This window comes from Papio anubis, chromosome 1 (genome assembly GCF_008728515.1).
Source record: "Papio anubis isolate 15944 chromosome 1, Panubis1.0, whole genome shotgun sequence".
In the NCBI taxonomy this organism is placed as follows: Eukaryota; Metazoa; Chordata; class Mammalia; order Primates; family Cercopithecidae; genus Papio; species Papio anubis.
In genome coordinates, this window is record NC_044976.1 from 186,405,444 (window position 1) to 186,420,901 (window position 15,458).

The following is a 15,458-nucleotide window of genomic DNA, read 5'->3' on the forward strand; positions in this document are numbered from 1 at the left end:
ATAAATCCAGCCCCCACTCCAGGGGAGGGACTTAGACAAGGGTGTAAATACCAGGAGTTGGCATGACTGGGGACCATCCCAAAGGCTGCCCACCACAGCAACCAACAGGGCTGTATCTAGGGTTCTTCTTAACTTAAAGATACACAATCTATTTATTTATTTATTTATTATTTTAATTTTACTTTAAGTTCTGGGATACATATGCAGAATGTGTAGGTTTGTTACATAGGTATAAATGGGCCATGGTGGTTTGCTGCACCTATCAACCCATCATCTAGGTTTTAAGCCCCACATACATTAGGTATTTGTCCTAATGCCTTCCCTCCCCTTGCTCCCACCCCCGCAACAGGTCCGTGTGTGTGATGTTTCCCTCCCTGTGTCTATGTGTTCTCATTGTTCGACTCCCACTTACGAGTGAGAACATGTGGTGTTTGGTTTTCTGTTCCTGGATACACAGTCTTTTTTAAAAAGGGATAAGACTATAGTTGATTGTTCCTACAGCAAAAACACCAGAATTCAAAAGGAGAAAAAAACAAAGATAAATAGGTAAGTAAATTCCACAGAGGTTGCTTTAATGCCCACTTTGCATCACTGATGTGCTAAATGCTGGAGATACAAAATGAACAGACAGCCCCTCCTTATCACTCAGGCTGGTGCCAGACAGAGACAAGAAAACATGTTGGAGGTGATACATTGTGATAAGTATTTTAATAGAAGTATTTTCTGGGTATTGCATGAAAACAAATAGAAGAAACTGAGTCTTGAAGGATGTGCAGGAGTTCATTATGCTAGGTGGATAGAGAAAACATTTGAGGCTGAGGACTGTTATAGAGAGAAGAGAGAACAAGAATGAGGTTGAGGCTATATAGGCCTGAAGCATGGGGTATGTGTCAGGTAGGGGGACAGGGAAAGGGGGTTCAGAAGTGAGGCTGACAGACAAGAAAGCAAGGGTTAGCAACAGCCTCAGATACTCAGGGAGACTCTGGGACTCCATCAGGTGATGATATCAAAGGACTCATGTAACATTCCTGGCACATAGGAGTGTTCAGTTGTCATTAGCTGTGGTTCTATTTTAGAAAAAAGAACTCTGATGGCAGCATAGGGGGTTTCATATCTGGGAAAGCAGAAAGAGGGAAGACCATTGTGGGAAGACCCAAATGACCCTGCAGGTGAATTAATATTTGAAATCCTTGAAATCAGGATTCCCAGGCAACCCATGAAACCTCATGTGGCACTGAGGGTGCATCATAGCAACTCCATCCTCATTGACCTGTATCCCCACACACTGCCCCTGCTCCCCACCCCCAGCAGGGCACACCCACCACTGCAGAGGGAGGTGGAGGCTCAGCTACTGAGGCTGTCCTTATCCACGGAGCAATGGCAAGGGCTTTGCAAACAATAACCAGCGAACCCGAATGAAGACTTTACATACACCCCATCTGACTTGGCTTCAGGACCCTTGGTATAACCGGGCCTCTGTTGGCTGCACACTCCATGTTGTGACACGTACCCCTGCTGTACTGTTAGGGTCTGCTTACTTGTCAGTCTCCACCTCGCATAAGCACACTGGTCTTTTATCTATTCCAGGGCAAGCCTGTGTCCACTCCATCCTTGGCACCTAACTGAGGCCTGGCCAAGAGTGGGTACCTAGAAAATCTGCACCAAATAAGTGAACGAATCAAAATGGGACCAACGCTATTCCCTGCCTCTTTGTTGTGATGATTGTGCTTGTTTGCTTGGACTGCCCTAGCAAGTGATTGCAGATTGTGAGCCTTCAAAACCAGAAGTCTATTTTCTCACAGTTCTGGAGGCTGAAGTCCAAGATTGAGGTGTTGGCAGGATGCGTTTCCTCTGAGGCCTCTCTCCTAGGCTTGCAAAGGGGGTCTTCTTGCTGCCTCCTCACAGGGCCTTTTCCCCATGTGTGTGTGTCCCCTCGCCATGTGCTCCAGTCTCCTCTTCTTATAGGGATGGCAGTCAGATTAGCCTAGGGCCCACCCTAACAGCTTCATTAATCATCACTCCTATGTGTCCTATTTCCAAAAACAGCCACATTCTCAAGTACTGGGGGTTAGGACTTCAATATATGAATCTGGGGGGACATGATTTAGTTTCTAACTGAGCTAACATAAGTGTTTAGAATGTTGGCTAGAATATAACCCACAAAAGTGCTCTCAATGACCACTAACAATTTGGAAGGAAAACAGGAAACACATTGTTTCCGAATAAATATAACAGAAAGGCACTCTCAAATCAGCACCTTTTTAAAAGTGTTTTGAGGCTCATTCAGAAAGTTGAAGGAGGCTTCTATTACTCAGTGTTCCTTCATAGAATCATCCTTCCAGAGCAGCCTAGTGCTGCTAAGAATGGCTTCCCAATTCTTCTCTCTATCCCACCTCACCTGGTAGGTAATTGTGGCCATCATTTTCAGAATCCATTTCATCTCTTGTTTCCGAGACAGAGTCTCCCTATGTCGCCCAGGCTGGAGTACAGTGGTGTGATCTCAGCTCACTGTAACCTCCACTTCCTGGAGTCAAGTGATCCTCTCGCCTCAGCCTCCCGAGTGACCGGGATTACAGGCATGTGCCACCACACCTGGCTAATTTTTGTATTTTTAGTAGAGACAGGGTTTTGCCATGTTGGCCAGACTGGGCTTGAACTCCTGGCCTCAGGTGATCCACCCACCTCGGCTTCCCAAAGTGCTCGGATGGCTCAGGTGAGCCACCATGTCCGGCTTCATCTGTTGTTTCTTATATGCTCTTCATAACAATCCTATTAATTGAGAATTGCAATTTTACAAATGGAGAAAACTATTCAGAGAGGTTGAGTAATTTGCCTAAATTCACACAGCCAATCAATGGCAGAGCTGGGATTCACACCCAGGCATTTTCCGGGCAGCATGCTGCCCACTGAGGCGGTGCTGGTTCGGGCGTGGGCAGCGTCTTCAGCGGATCTCAGTTCCTGCCTCAGCCCAGGCGCTGCTCTGACGTCTCTGGCCTCCTCCATTGGTGTAGTGAGGCGGAGGTGCTGACCTCCTGGAAAAGGCCCCAGCGTCCCCGCGAAGGGAACAGGGCTGAGAACGCATGCTTAGTGCGCGGCCTCCCTGCTCACTCCGCTCCGTTAGCCCTGGGTAGGAATCTCTCAGCTGCCTTTCAGCCAGCCTGTCAGTCCCGCTCCTGCCTCGCCCGGGGAAGCCGGAGATGAGCCCAGTGGGAAAGAGTTCTGCAGGGGAGCCAGGCTTCCTGTTGTACTGTGGCGCAGAGCCGCTCCTGTCAGCAGAGAGGGCTAAATAAATGCCAAGCAGCCAAAACACGCGGGAGGGGGAGGAGCAGAGGTGGGCACAGCCGAGACAGCCTGTGTGGGTGTGGGGGCTGCAGACTGGAGACGACCTTGTATTCTGTTCCCGGACCTGCCCGAACACCGTCCCACAGGCTGGGGCTTGCACATCAAGCAGGTATAGCCTCACAGTCCTGGAGGCTGGGAGTCCGAGGTCCATGTGTCAGCAGACAGTGAGAAAGGAATCTGTTCCAGGCCTCTCTGCGTCTAGATGGCCACCTCCTCCCTGTGTCTCTTCCCGTCATCTTCTCTCTGTACTTGTGTCCAAATTTCTTCTTCTTATAAGGACACCAGTCATACTGGAGTAGGGCCCACCCATAAGACCTATTTTAATTTGATCACCTTTTTAAAGGCCTTAGTTCCAAATACAGTGACATTCGGAGGTCCGGGGGACTAGGGCTCCAACACATGAACTCTGCTGGGGACCCAATTCTGATAACCACTCTGACCGAGCTTTCCTGAGCTTTCCTGACTAAACGTTTTTCCTTATGGAGGGGCGGGGGCTCCATGCTGAGGGAGCAGCAGGACTCACTTGCCCTGGGGAGGGGACTGACCCACAGGGACGTCGGCTGGCAGGGCAGGAGGTGGTCTCCACACTGAGTAGACCTGCAGACAGCAGCCACAGCTATAATGAGTGGGAGATATGAGCACTCAACTCACAGCAGAGGCAAGGCAGGGGTGAGGGCGAAGGAGGGAGTTTAGGGGCTGCTGAAGCTGTGAGATGTTAGCAGCTGCACAAAGTGTCGATTCTAGTGAGCTATGCTCACCGCTACCTGCCTCCTCTGCTTGGGTGGAGCAGTTATCCATCCTCTTGAAGCCTCTGTCCACATCTATAAAACAGATACTAATGGTATCTACCTTGCAGTATTGTAAGGGATGCAGAAATAATGCATGCAGAGCGCCTAGCACTGGGCCTAGAAAAGACAGCCACTCATTGAACATTGGTTGAATGAGAAGTGACAGCTGGAATCACAGTAATATGAAATATTAAAGATGTTAGTTGAATGAACCATTGAGCCCAAGGGAGATTTTTCAACCTAGAAACTCCTTTCCAAGACCAGTTCCTTCTAGGACCAGCCTCATCATTGGCAAAACAAGTGTGAATCCTCGAAGAGCTCCTGGGCATAAGCCTTCTTCGTACACCCCACCGTGCAGCCCGTCGCAGCATCTGCCATGAGGGTGCACCTTGGAGAAGGCTTTTGGAGACTAGAAGCCCTTTGTCAATGTGTAAACTCAACATCCCACCCGGAAGAGCATTCCATGGGGGCACAATTTGGCCTAACTTCCATTTCCTGCAGGCTGCATGTAACAGATTACCTCAAAAGGAAGGCATTGCTAAAAAATTTCTGCCTGCCTCCCCCATCTTCCTCTTTGTCTCCTCCCTCCTCCCAGGATCTGTTACAGGAGTTTTATTCCCCTTAATTTACTCTCTGCAAATTGCTCAGCTTGAATGCTGTTATTCCACGGCTCTGTGAATGGAGCGTCGTGAGATTTCAGCCCACTCGCTCTGCACACAGCGCTCATTCTGCTGGGAGAAAGCTGCCCTTGTGGAATGGAAGCCAGGACCTGCCTGCCCGGGGCCCAAGGTACCTTGTGAAATACCTAATCATTCAGCTTCTCATTTGTACAGGGATTTACAGTTTCCAGGTGACAGTCATCCCTGTCAGCTCGTTTACATAAATACCATAGAAGAAGACAGAATAGCTTTCATCTGTACAGCTCTTTTTCCGTTTACCAAGTACTCTCATGTACATATATATAATAACCTAATTTATAGATAGTATATGATAATATAACACTCTAAAAATATATTGATTCCTTCCATATGAATAGTGCTATTACAGTCCGTTACAGAAAAAGAGCACGGGTCTGCGCTTCCTTAAACTCTGAGCACCGAGGCATAAGCTCTGTCCTTGGTTGGGATCCATCCTCAGGGCCCATTGCTGTTGGAATGCAGCCTTCCAGGGGCCCCTTCAGCTGTACCTTCTCATCTTAGAGAGGCTTCCATTCCCTTGGCCATGGGTCCTCTGGTCTCCCAGTCATCCTCAGCATCGTGTACTGGCTGTTCATAAGGACTTGTGTCCATTCATGCACCACTGCAGTGGGGCATCCTATTTTCTCTAATTCACACATGTGGACACTCCAGGGAGGAGGGTTGGGATGAGCATATGCTGACCACATTTCAAGATCCTGTGTCAGGCACTCGAGCCCTGCTCCAATATTTATGGGATAATTGCAGAACCCCTTAAAAAACAAAGAATATCCTTGGTTCATCTAGGGGGTCCGTCCATCCTGCAGCCTTGGGCATATTTGATCATGTCTTTCATACCTTCTGATCTCTCCCAACCATGTTAATTTGTATACTGTCTTCTGAAGTTCAAAAGCCTCACTTTCATCTGGGCTTCTGCAGGTGCTGTTCTCCCTGTCTGTAACCCTCGCCACTGCATCTTTGTTGTGCTAACTCTTATTCATTGCTTTAGACTTGTTTTCCTGAAAACATATTCTGAGCCAGGGAATTGCATGCAAGAGGTTTATTGGGGGGAACTTTTGGGAGATGGGCCTCTAAGAAGGTGAGGAAGGCAAGATTGAGCAGTGGGAAAAACTGACTCATATGTGGCTTTAATTGAGGCCTCAGTTGACCCTATAGGAAGCTCTGGAACTAAGATGACCCATCAGAATTGTGTCAAATTGAGGCAAGGAGCCAGGAGTTTGTATCCCTACAAAGATCTTGAAAGGGAAGTCTTGCATGGGGAAGTTCCCTCTATCCTAGGGCAATTCTCAGTGAGGGCCACAGCTGTGAGCTTTCAACAGTCAATATTCCCTGCATGGGAGTTCAATGAGTCTGCCCCAAAGAGGAGGTCTGAACATAGCACTCCAGCATTCTCCACATCAGAATGTGTCCACTGACTTACCCCTTTCGATTAACTCAAGTCAGCTAATTAGAGAACTTAAAGGCATCTACAAACTCCCCGTTGCCCTACAACACAACATAATCATGGGCATGATCTCCCGCCATATTCACAGGTTTCTCATCACACTCATGGGGAGGCATCACACAAGGTGTGTATATCAGGGGATGGAAATGTTGGGGCCATCTTGGACTCCTTTCTAAGCTACTGGAGCACAAGCCCATTGCCATTCTGCCTGGCTCTGTTTTTCTTCCTTTCCCATTAGGACTGGATGGCTATTTCTTTGCCAAGATCGCATTTAGCTAACAGCACAACTGCTAAAAGGGGAAAGCCAGGCAAAGGGCTAAGCATCCTCCTGCTCCTTACCTCTTCTGTCCAGCACCTTTGAACAGGGAGACTCCCCTTCTGTGACATGGTCTTAATGGCTTTTTTAGGGCATGCTGCATTCCTTGCGCTGCTGCCTCGCTGCATGGAGCCCTCTTTTCCTAATTTATTTTCAGCCCTAAAGCTGAGCTCAGAGGCAGCATCTGGTTCTGCTTTTAAAACAAAACTCTAACTGAGTCTTGTAGAGAAGCACAGAAGTCAAACACACACTTGTCCCCAAGGTCACCCAGCACCAGCCCAGCCTTGGTTTTCCCTGCCCGCCCAGCCCTCCTCCCAGCATCATTTGTTGTCAACACACAGCTTCTATTCACCTGGGCCTATTACAGGGTCCTGGGGTTACTGGGTCTACAGCTAGGTCAGAGCCACTGGGCTTTGGAGGCCCTCCCAGGCCCCAAATCCACTTAGAAATTCTACATCCACACAAGAAAAATGGAAACTGAGGAGAATGTGACTTGTAAGGCCTGAGCTCCACTTTTTAGCTTTCCCCTCTAGCAAGCAACTCCCTGAGCTCAATATTCATTCCGAGAAACTCAAGTGACTGATGTGTCATAGTAGAAGCTAAAAAATCCCTCCTGGAAGTAGTGACTCATTCATGTCCCCCACGTGGTGAAAAGTCAGCCTTTGAGCTCCACCAGGCTGCTGTTCTGACTTGACTATTGTTCCCATTTGGTTCAAGTCTCAAGTATATTGAGGCTTCCATGGAACAGAATTATCATCATATGCGAGGGTAGGAGACATGAGGCAAGTTACATGTGAAGTCTAGACTCTGATGGCCACATCCATAGGCATTGTATTTTCTGGGATACTTTCATTTTCAGATTTTCTGCTGTATTGCACCATGACTTGTGCTTGTCAAACAAGTTCAGTCTTATTCTAAACATATGGTAGGGACAACAGTAGTTATGTAGTAGATTGACTGGGAGGAGAGGCAGAGGGAATGAAAGAGAGAAATAGGCCTGTGTACTTCCTGCTGAGAGAAACCACAATAAAGGTAGGTTCTCCTTTCACTCTAACCCACTCTAGAAGGACTTTCAGGGCACGTGAACCAGGACACTGACGGCATCTGATGGCTATAAGGGGAGCACTTTGATGAACTAATTATAAGGAGTAATTTTCTTGATTAGCCATTCTTCCCCAGAAAAACCTAGCCAGAAGAAGACCTTTGCACAGGACAAAGGGATATGGTAAAGAAAGCCACACCTGCTAAAGATGGGGTGCAGAGTCTGATCGTTCCAGAAGGGAGGGTGTGGAGGAAGGTGAACAGGGGCTGCACATGCAAAACATATACCCAGGTCTTAAGTTGAGCAGGAGGTACATGGGAAACAAAGGTAATGGGATGGGCCAAGGAGCAGGGAGAAGCCAGGTCAGCTCCCATCATTCTTGCAGGGAGAGCCCAACTTTATGATCCTGCATGTGACGAGTGGAGCCCTTAGAGTTCTGCTGGCCCATATTAAATACTCAAACCTGTCAGTTATTTTAATCGTGATTATTATTATTACTCATGAGGCATGCTTTCCTTTGTAATTTTTAATTGGAGAAGAAGATGATGTCATATCCAATTTCTACTCTGAAGCAATTTTTTTTTTTGCCTCTTCCGTATATATTTGGAAAGGAAAAGCTGACAACAAAAACAAAAACAAGCCAGAAACTAAACTCATGATTGGCGAGATCCCACACAATATCAACCTTGAAGGAGCCAAAGCCCGAGGCATGTGCTTTGTGGTATGTCGACTTTCATAGGTTTTCTTTCCTGTTAATGTTGCCTCTCTTGTTGTTTTTCTTTTTAAGTGTGATCAGATGACCTTGTTACACAAAGTGTGGTAGCCTGAATATGAGCAACAGAAGGCAGAGCAAACAGTTTAATGCTATCATCAAATGCAGCTACAACCACGTTAATATAGCACATATTATTAATAGATGATGATACTAACGGTTATATGTGCTGCATGGTAATTGACCATACCAGATAAGCAGCTCACTTAAGTTATTACCCAGGGGATGACTTTTATATAGTCAGGTTTTGAACTCCCACCTCCTTGCACTCTGCCAGCTCTCCAGCATGTGTGCTCTCCCTCGATGGTTTTCCCCAATACCATATTCCTTCTCTGCTTAGCTTCAAACTAGGGCATGGACCTCCTCTGCCTATGCTAGGAAGAAAAACACAATAATAAAAGAGGGATGGATGATGGTGCATAAGTTAGGCTAGCAAGAGCTGTGGGAACAAATAGATGCTGCACAAGAGAAGGCTATTTTCCTCTCTCGTACCAGCCCAGTATGGGTGTTCTCATCGGCAGGACAGTCTTCCTCTTTGTGATGACCAAGGGGTTAAGGCTTCTTTCTCTGCATTATGGCTCTACCATTCCCTGGTCCTGAGAATCCTTGCATCCAGCTAGCAGATAGAGAAGAAAGGGAAAGACTCACCTACATTCCATTCTCATCCTGGGAGCAACACAGACCACTCAGGCTCATATACCATCAACAAAAACTGGACCTGAATGCCAGGGGGCTGGATAATGTAGCCTGTAGTGACGCAGCTGCTCCTGGCAGCAATTTCTTACTATGCAAGGGGTTGCACCAGATTTTGGTGAATCGTTACTCATTTCTGCTACCAGGAATTTTACAAGACCCAAGCAGGATTTGTTTTTTGTTTGTTTGTTTGTTTTCTTTGTTTTTTTGCTTTGTTTTTGTTGTTGTTGTTGTTTTGAGATGGAGCTTCTCTCTGTTACCCAGGCTAGAGTGCAGTGGCACGATCTTGGTTTACTGCAACCTCCACCTCCTGAGTTCAAGCGATCCTCCTGCCTCAGCCTCCCGAGTAGCTGGGACAACAGGTGCACACCACCACGCCCAGCTAATTTTTCTATTTTTAGTGGAGACAGGGTTTCACTACGTTGGCCAGGCTGGTTTCAAACTCCTGACCTCAGGTGATCTGCCCACCTTGGCCTCCCAAAATGCTGGGATTACAGGCGTGAGCCACCGTGCCCAGCCAGGATGTGTTTAATATAAGCACTGATGATTATTACCTAACACTAAGGAATCCAAGGGACCGACTCATGGTACCAATGAGGGTCTAGGGCAGATAATATGTCTGAGCCCCAGGGAGTCCCAGAAGCATGCTTTCTTGCATGAAGTGGAAACTTATTTCTCCCACAGGGCAGTACAACACAACACACAACAGCAGCTGCCCTAGGCATTAGGATCCAGGCTCAGAAGCCCCGTGAAACACAAATGACTATTTGATTGCCCTTTACAGAAAAACCTTGTTAAGCAGATATCGGTTTATCCAAGAGAATGCACAATTGGAAGCAATTGTTGTTCCCCAGCTAACTGGATACCCTGTCATGCTCCAGTAAAAATATCAGATTATTTGAACTAGTTAATTCAAAATCCATTCTTCCTGGTCCCTTGCCTTTCAAATTAATGACATTTGCTGTAATTGACGGTGAGAGAGAGGGAGATGGGGCAGGCGGAGGAGCACATGATCTCTCAAAGTTAGCGGATTCTGCTCCCACGCCAAACCAAAACCAAGGGGAAGTGAAGAGAAGAGGAAAGGGAGGGCTGGCCGCAAAGTATGCGTTCTGGAAAATTAGATTGTAAGTACTATTTTTTTTCCCCTGAAGGATTATTAAAAGAAAGCAAAGAGGAAAAGAAGAATGCCTAGACAGCTGTGCAATTAGTATCACAATTAAGAAAATCAGAAAAGAGCGAGCTTTTTAGCCTCAGGATGAGCTTTGTTCTGTTGGGATATCCTCTCTAACACCCTTGGCCTGGACAGGCATGACTTGAAGTCTAGGACCTATGGGGGAGAGGCAGCAGAGTGCTGCAGCTAGATAAATGAGGGCAGTGATTCCACCCCTCCATGCCTCAGTTTCCTTATCTGTTAGCATCAGATACTACCTCCCTCACAGGGTTGTTATGAGGATTAAAAGTGTTCATGTTTGTAAAATGTTTACAGTGGCATCTAGAACACAGTAAGCCCTATACAGATGTCTATAAAACACAGAAGGTTAGATGAGAACTCCTGTGTCCCTTTTTAACAGCTAGGAGACTTGGAGCCAGTTCCTTTCAGCTCGGAGCCTCAGTTTCTTGTTTATAAAATGAGGACCATTTTATAGCCTCACAGAATGGTCTCGTGGGGGTGGTGAGATGAATGTGGATATGCCCTGCCCGGTGCCTGGCACAGAATCAGCAGTTAATAAATGTTAAGCACTACCTCGAGCTGAATATTTAAAGTATTCCCAGATCCCAGCAAGACAGAAAATGAGAGACTTCAGTAAACAGTGCCAGAGATGCTTCTGCATATGGCAGCCCCGAGTCACCAAGAAGAGTGCGTGCCAGCCAGCACTTTAATTTTTACTTATTTCATGGAATAAGGAGCCATGTGTGCGCTGAGCTCCCACCCAGGTTATTAGAGAGACATATGTAGCACATCAACACAGATTGGCAGGGTGGGAAAACAAGGAGAAGTTGGGGAATACCTGGTGAAAGGTATTTAAATTAGTGAGACGAATTAGGCTCCAACAGACCTCAGTAGCATATATACTGGAGTATTAAAATAGCAGGGACACAGATATCATTTTTTAGTATCTGTGGGAATCAGGCACTCAAAAAATAAAAGTGATGAGCCTTTCTATTTTAATAACAGGAAAACTCACGAGAACATGAATTTCTCTATATAGAGAAACAATGCAAAGACTTCTTCACATCAATTCCAAAATGCCTTGAAGAGAGTGGGATGTTAAACATCAGCCAGCAGGATGCTGAAAGGCTCTCCCCGCAGTATAATCCAGTGTTTCTCAGAGGCATGGTGACAGGATGTGGGGAAGTAACACAATGTAATATTCAGCGACTCTAGCAAGACTTCTGAATTCTGCTCTGCCTCCTGAATGAGTTCAAAAAGAGACAGGTTGAGTGTGCGAGGATTATTGTGACTGCCTATGTGAAATGCCTGACGCAGGTCTCAGCTTCTCGTTGCACAAATGGCACCTCTGATGTCATGAGTACCACTCTGCCTCAATATACAAGTTCAGTTAGACAGCATGTAATTGTCATGGATATGTCCTGAGGGAATGGCCGCAGGGTGGACTATTCCCAGAGCTTGGTCCCATGTAGTCCAGCTAGAGAGGCAGACAACAAACAATATATAGTAAAGTTTTGTGGGTGCTTAGATATCCCCGTATGGGGTACAGTGAGGGTATTATAGAAAGCAAATTTAGAAGATCTCAGTAAGGAGGTGACTGTTGGACCCCATGCTCACTCATGCCTTCAATAATTTCTTGTTTCCCCAACAAAGCTAAGCTCCTGGATAGCAGGGATCATCTTTCACATCTTTGTGTTCTAAGAACAACCTTCATTCATTCATTCAACAAACATTCCATGAGCACTCACTATGAAGCAGGCACTGTGCAACCACTAAAATTAAACATGTGACTACAGTAGGATCTTTGCCTTTGAGGAGCTCAAAAATCTCTTGAAACAACATCTGTGAGGTGTTGTCACTCCCTCATCTAGGTTCCCATAGCTCTTTGCACTGACTAATTAGCCCTGTGCACGATGTATCTGTCTCTCTTCTGCACTGGACTGTGAATTCTCAAGGGCAGGCCAGGAGGACAACTCGTCTCTTCACCCTTGCCTGGCCCAGTATGAGTCACTGGGCAGGCAATCCATAAATGGTCATCAGATAAATGAGTGGGTGAGCAATGAAGGAATGAATGAATGAATGAATGCAGCCGTGCCTGCAGAAGTGAATGCTGAAGACAGTGTGTGAGCTAACAGAGGTCTCTTATACATGAAGAGTCTCACCTAGAGCACCATGCCTGACCCATTTTCAACTCTTCCGGAGTACAAGGGATCTAGATTCATTATCGGAAAGAAGTTCCTGAGGAAGAAATGTTTTAGACACTGAGAACTGTGTGCCATCCTTCCTCCAAAAATCTATCCCTTAGAAAGAGTCTAGATTTTTCTTCGATATCATTGAGGCGTTGTCCAGAATCCAACAGGATTCCTAGGCTTTAACTGTGAAATGGAATGGATACATGGTGTGCCACTGTTAATGACAGAGAGCAAATGGATCACCAGTGGGTGTTTAAGGAGCCACCGGGCTTGTTAGCACTCTGCACATAGCCAGACATAAAAATACAAAAGTCATAAACAGGCGACCAGGAGCCCAGTGTCAGATACCTGCTTGTTCTACAGGTCTGCTCAGGTCCAGCCGCGCTCAGCTGCAGTGACTGCCCTACAAAAGCATTTCCTACCCAGGCAGACAGGCAGTTTCTCTGGCCAGAAAGCTCCACTGTGTATCACTCTTAAACCAAATGCAAAATCAATGCTTCTGCTCCCGGACCGACCTCTCCTGACCACTCTACTGCTGCAGAGTTGCATCGTCACTGTCGGGCTCTGCCCAGGAGCTGGTGCCGGGGACTATGAATCAGCTCCGGCCCCAGATTAACATTCAGACAGAGGGCCTGCTGATGAATATTTTAATATAATGTTTACTGTTTACCCACATGAATGGAAAGGACTTGCATCTGCCAGTGCCACCTGTGCCCATAGAACTGCAGTCCAAACAGCCACATCCCCAGAGAGCCCAGCTGTGTGGAGCAGAGAGAAGCGGGCAGGAGGGGGCAGGGTGGGGAAGGGAGAGGAGGGCGGCACAGTGACAGGCTGGTGGGAGGAATCAGGGGAAGGGAGGCACAGACCAGAGAGATGGGAAGGGGGTGCAGGATAGAGTCAGAGGCGGGAGGAAGACACAGGGAGAGCAGCGGATACAAAGAAAAACAGGTTGGGAGAGTGGGCGTTCAAGAAGAGAGGTTGTAGAGACCCCTCGACTGAGAGTGGATCTCACGGAGGCTCCCGTCAGGATGGAGAGAACAGAATGTGTCTGACTCAAGCACACAGAGTGTGTTTCAGAGGAGTGGGCGTCCTTTTCGAGTCGGTGCAGCTATTCGTGGTCACGCAGCCATATGGACTCTCTGGAAGCCGCTGGTGCTCTCACCTCACTGCCCAGGCACTGGCTCCCATGGCATGGCTCCAGGGCCGCTACCCTAGACCTTAGTGTCCCCAGGAGGAAAGGAGGGAAGCTAACCATAGACACCAACCGGAGTCAGGAATGGAAAGGTCAGTTAGGAGCTTAGTGCAGAGCACTTTTGGTTTTGGAAGGGTCCGGAAGGGGGCCTGGCAGAGGCTGTCCTATGGAAAGCTAGCCGCTGCTTCCTCCACGAAGGCTGTGAGAAATCCAGAGGATGACTTTCTCCTGGTGAGCGTGGGGCAGAGCCAGCTGCTACCAACACATCAACGGCCAGAGAGGCCGCCCAGTTCTCTTCTGGTGGCCTGAGGCACTCACCCCTCACATCTGCTGGGCATCTCTATGTTCTATTAGCAAGGAGATGGCCAGAAAGATGAGCATTTCTCTCTCCCAAAAGATGAGCATTTCTTCTAAAACTTCCTCGGTTTCTCAGTTTACTTTGTCACCTTTCTGTTCTCTTTCACCTTTCTCCTTTTCTCGGGCTATACCTTAGATTAGGTTTGGAATTCTGACAGAATGTGCAGAATGTGGCGTTAGTACCCATTTTGTTTTTACCAGCCCTTTTCTGGTCATATTTCTAGGCCCCATGCAACCGTGAGCTCCTTGGAGAGATTGCCAAGGAGAAGAGGAGAGGAGAGGGGACAGCTATGGAGCATGAGGAAACGACACCTGCCTTCTAACGGGTACAGCAGAGAATAATGTGTCACAGGAGAAACACGCCAAGTCCACTCTCCCTCCCTTGGCTGTGTGAGGGACCCCCCACCCACCTCCTGCTCCGCCTGTCGCCTGTGTCCATGCCTGGACCCTACCAGCCATCCACTACCTGGAATTAACAAGAGGCCTACCAGGATTAATTGTGCTTCTGGAGGCCCATATGTAGGAACAGATTTTGTTTTTAATTTTTTATTCTAGAAAATTTCAAAAATACATAAAAATAGAGTGAGTTGTCAATGAACCCCATGTACTAATCACTCCGCTATAAAAATCATCAACCCAACATCTCTCTTGTTGCATCCATAAACCCCATTCCCCACACACCCCCACACACCCACATAGGATTTTTTTGAAGCAATTCTAACTTATCATGTCATTTCACCCATAAATATCCATAGATACAGTTTTGACTAGAGCATTAACTCTCCAAACTCTCTCAGGCCCACCCCCACAAAACTAACTTAGGCCTCGGCACACACCCGCCTTTGAGGATGGGAACTGTGACCCCTCGTTTTCTAGGTGTATGCTTCTCATCATCTTTCCCAAACTACCCTGCTCAGAAAACCATTGTTAGAAACAAATCAGTGTCCAAGCTTGTGGACAGCTTCATTTCAGGCCTTGGGCAATCTCTCCTCTTCATTCCCAGAAGAAATCATTTTGTAAGCAAGCTAGCCTATCAGAAAACCCACCTGCATGCCAGATGTGCACAGCTGTATGCGAGCAACTGCCAATCCATCTGCAGAACTACCTAAACAAGGGAGACATGCAATCTGATCACCAAATGACTCTCATAAATGATAGTAGCACATGCAATATTCAAAACCAATAGACAAAACAAACTTGGGCTTTCTCCAGAGGGGGGAAAGACTGAAGAATAAATGCTCCCTTTTTTCCTCCAAAATTTTGATGAAATCTCTTTGCTCATTGAGCAGGAAAGCAAAGTTGTTTATGGAAATGGTTACTAGGAGGCCTGAATTTGGATCCCTTGTCTGATTGCCATCAATGGCCTTTGGCTCACAATGAGTGGTCTTTCTTCATGAAACTTTTAAATAATTCATGGAACCAACTATGGAAAAGTATATCATTTAAAAGTCTGA

General features: G+C 47.0%; 1 protein-coding gene across 7 annotated transcripts in view; it reads left to right on the forward strand.

Annotated features, from left to right (window-relative positions):
* The window catches only part of TNR (tenascin R), a 418,193-nt gene that overhangs the window by 240,563 nt on the left and 162,172 nt on the right, over nucleotides 1-15,458 (forward strand). The window contains exon 3 of one of the 7 annotated variants that reach the window (XM_031658364.1): nucleotides 14,229-14,330. The exons of 5 other annotated variants lie outside the window; for them this stretch is intronic. The gene's annotated coding sequence lies outside the window, so the exon portion shown is untranslated. Of the gene's footprint in view, nucleotides 1-13,299; nucleotides 14,331-15,458 lie in introns of those variants that run through there. One more of the 7 variants, XM_031658376.1, reaches the window with a different exon arrangement.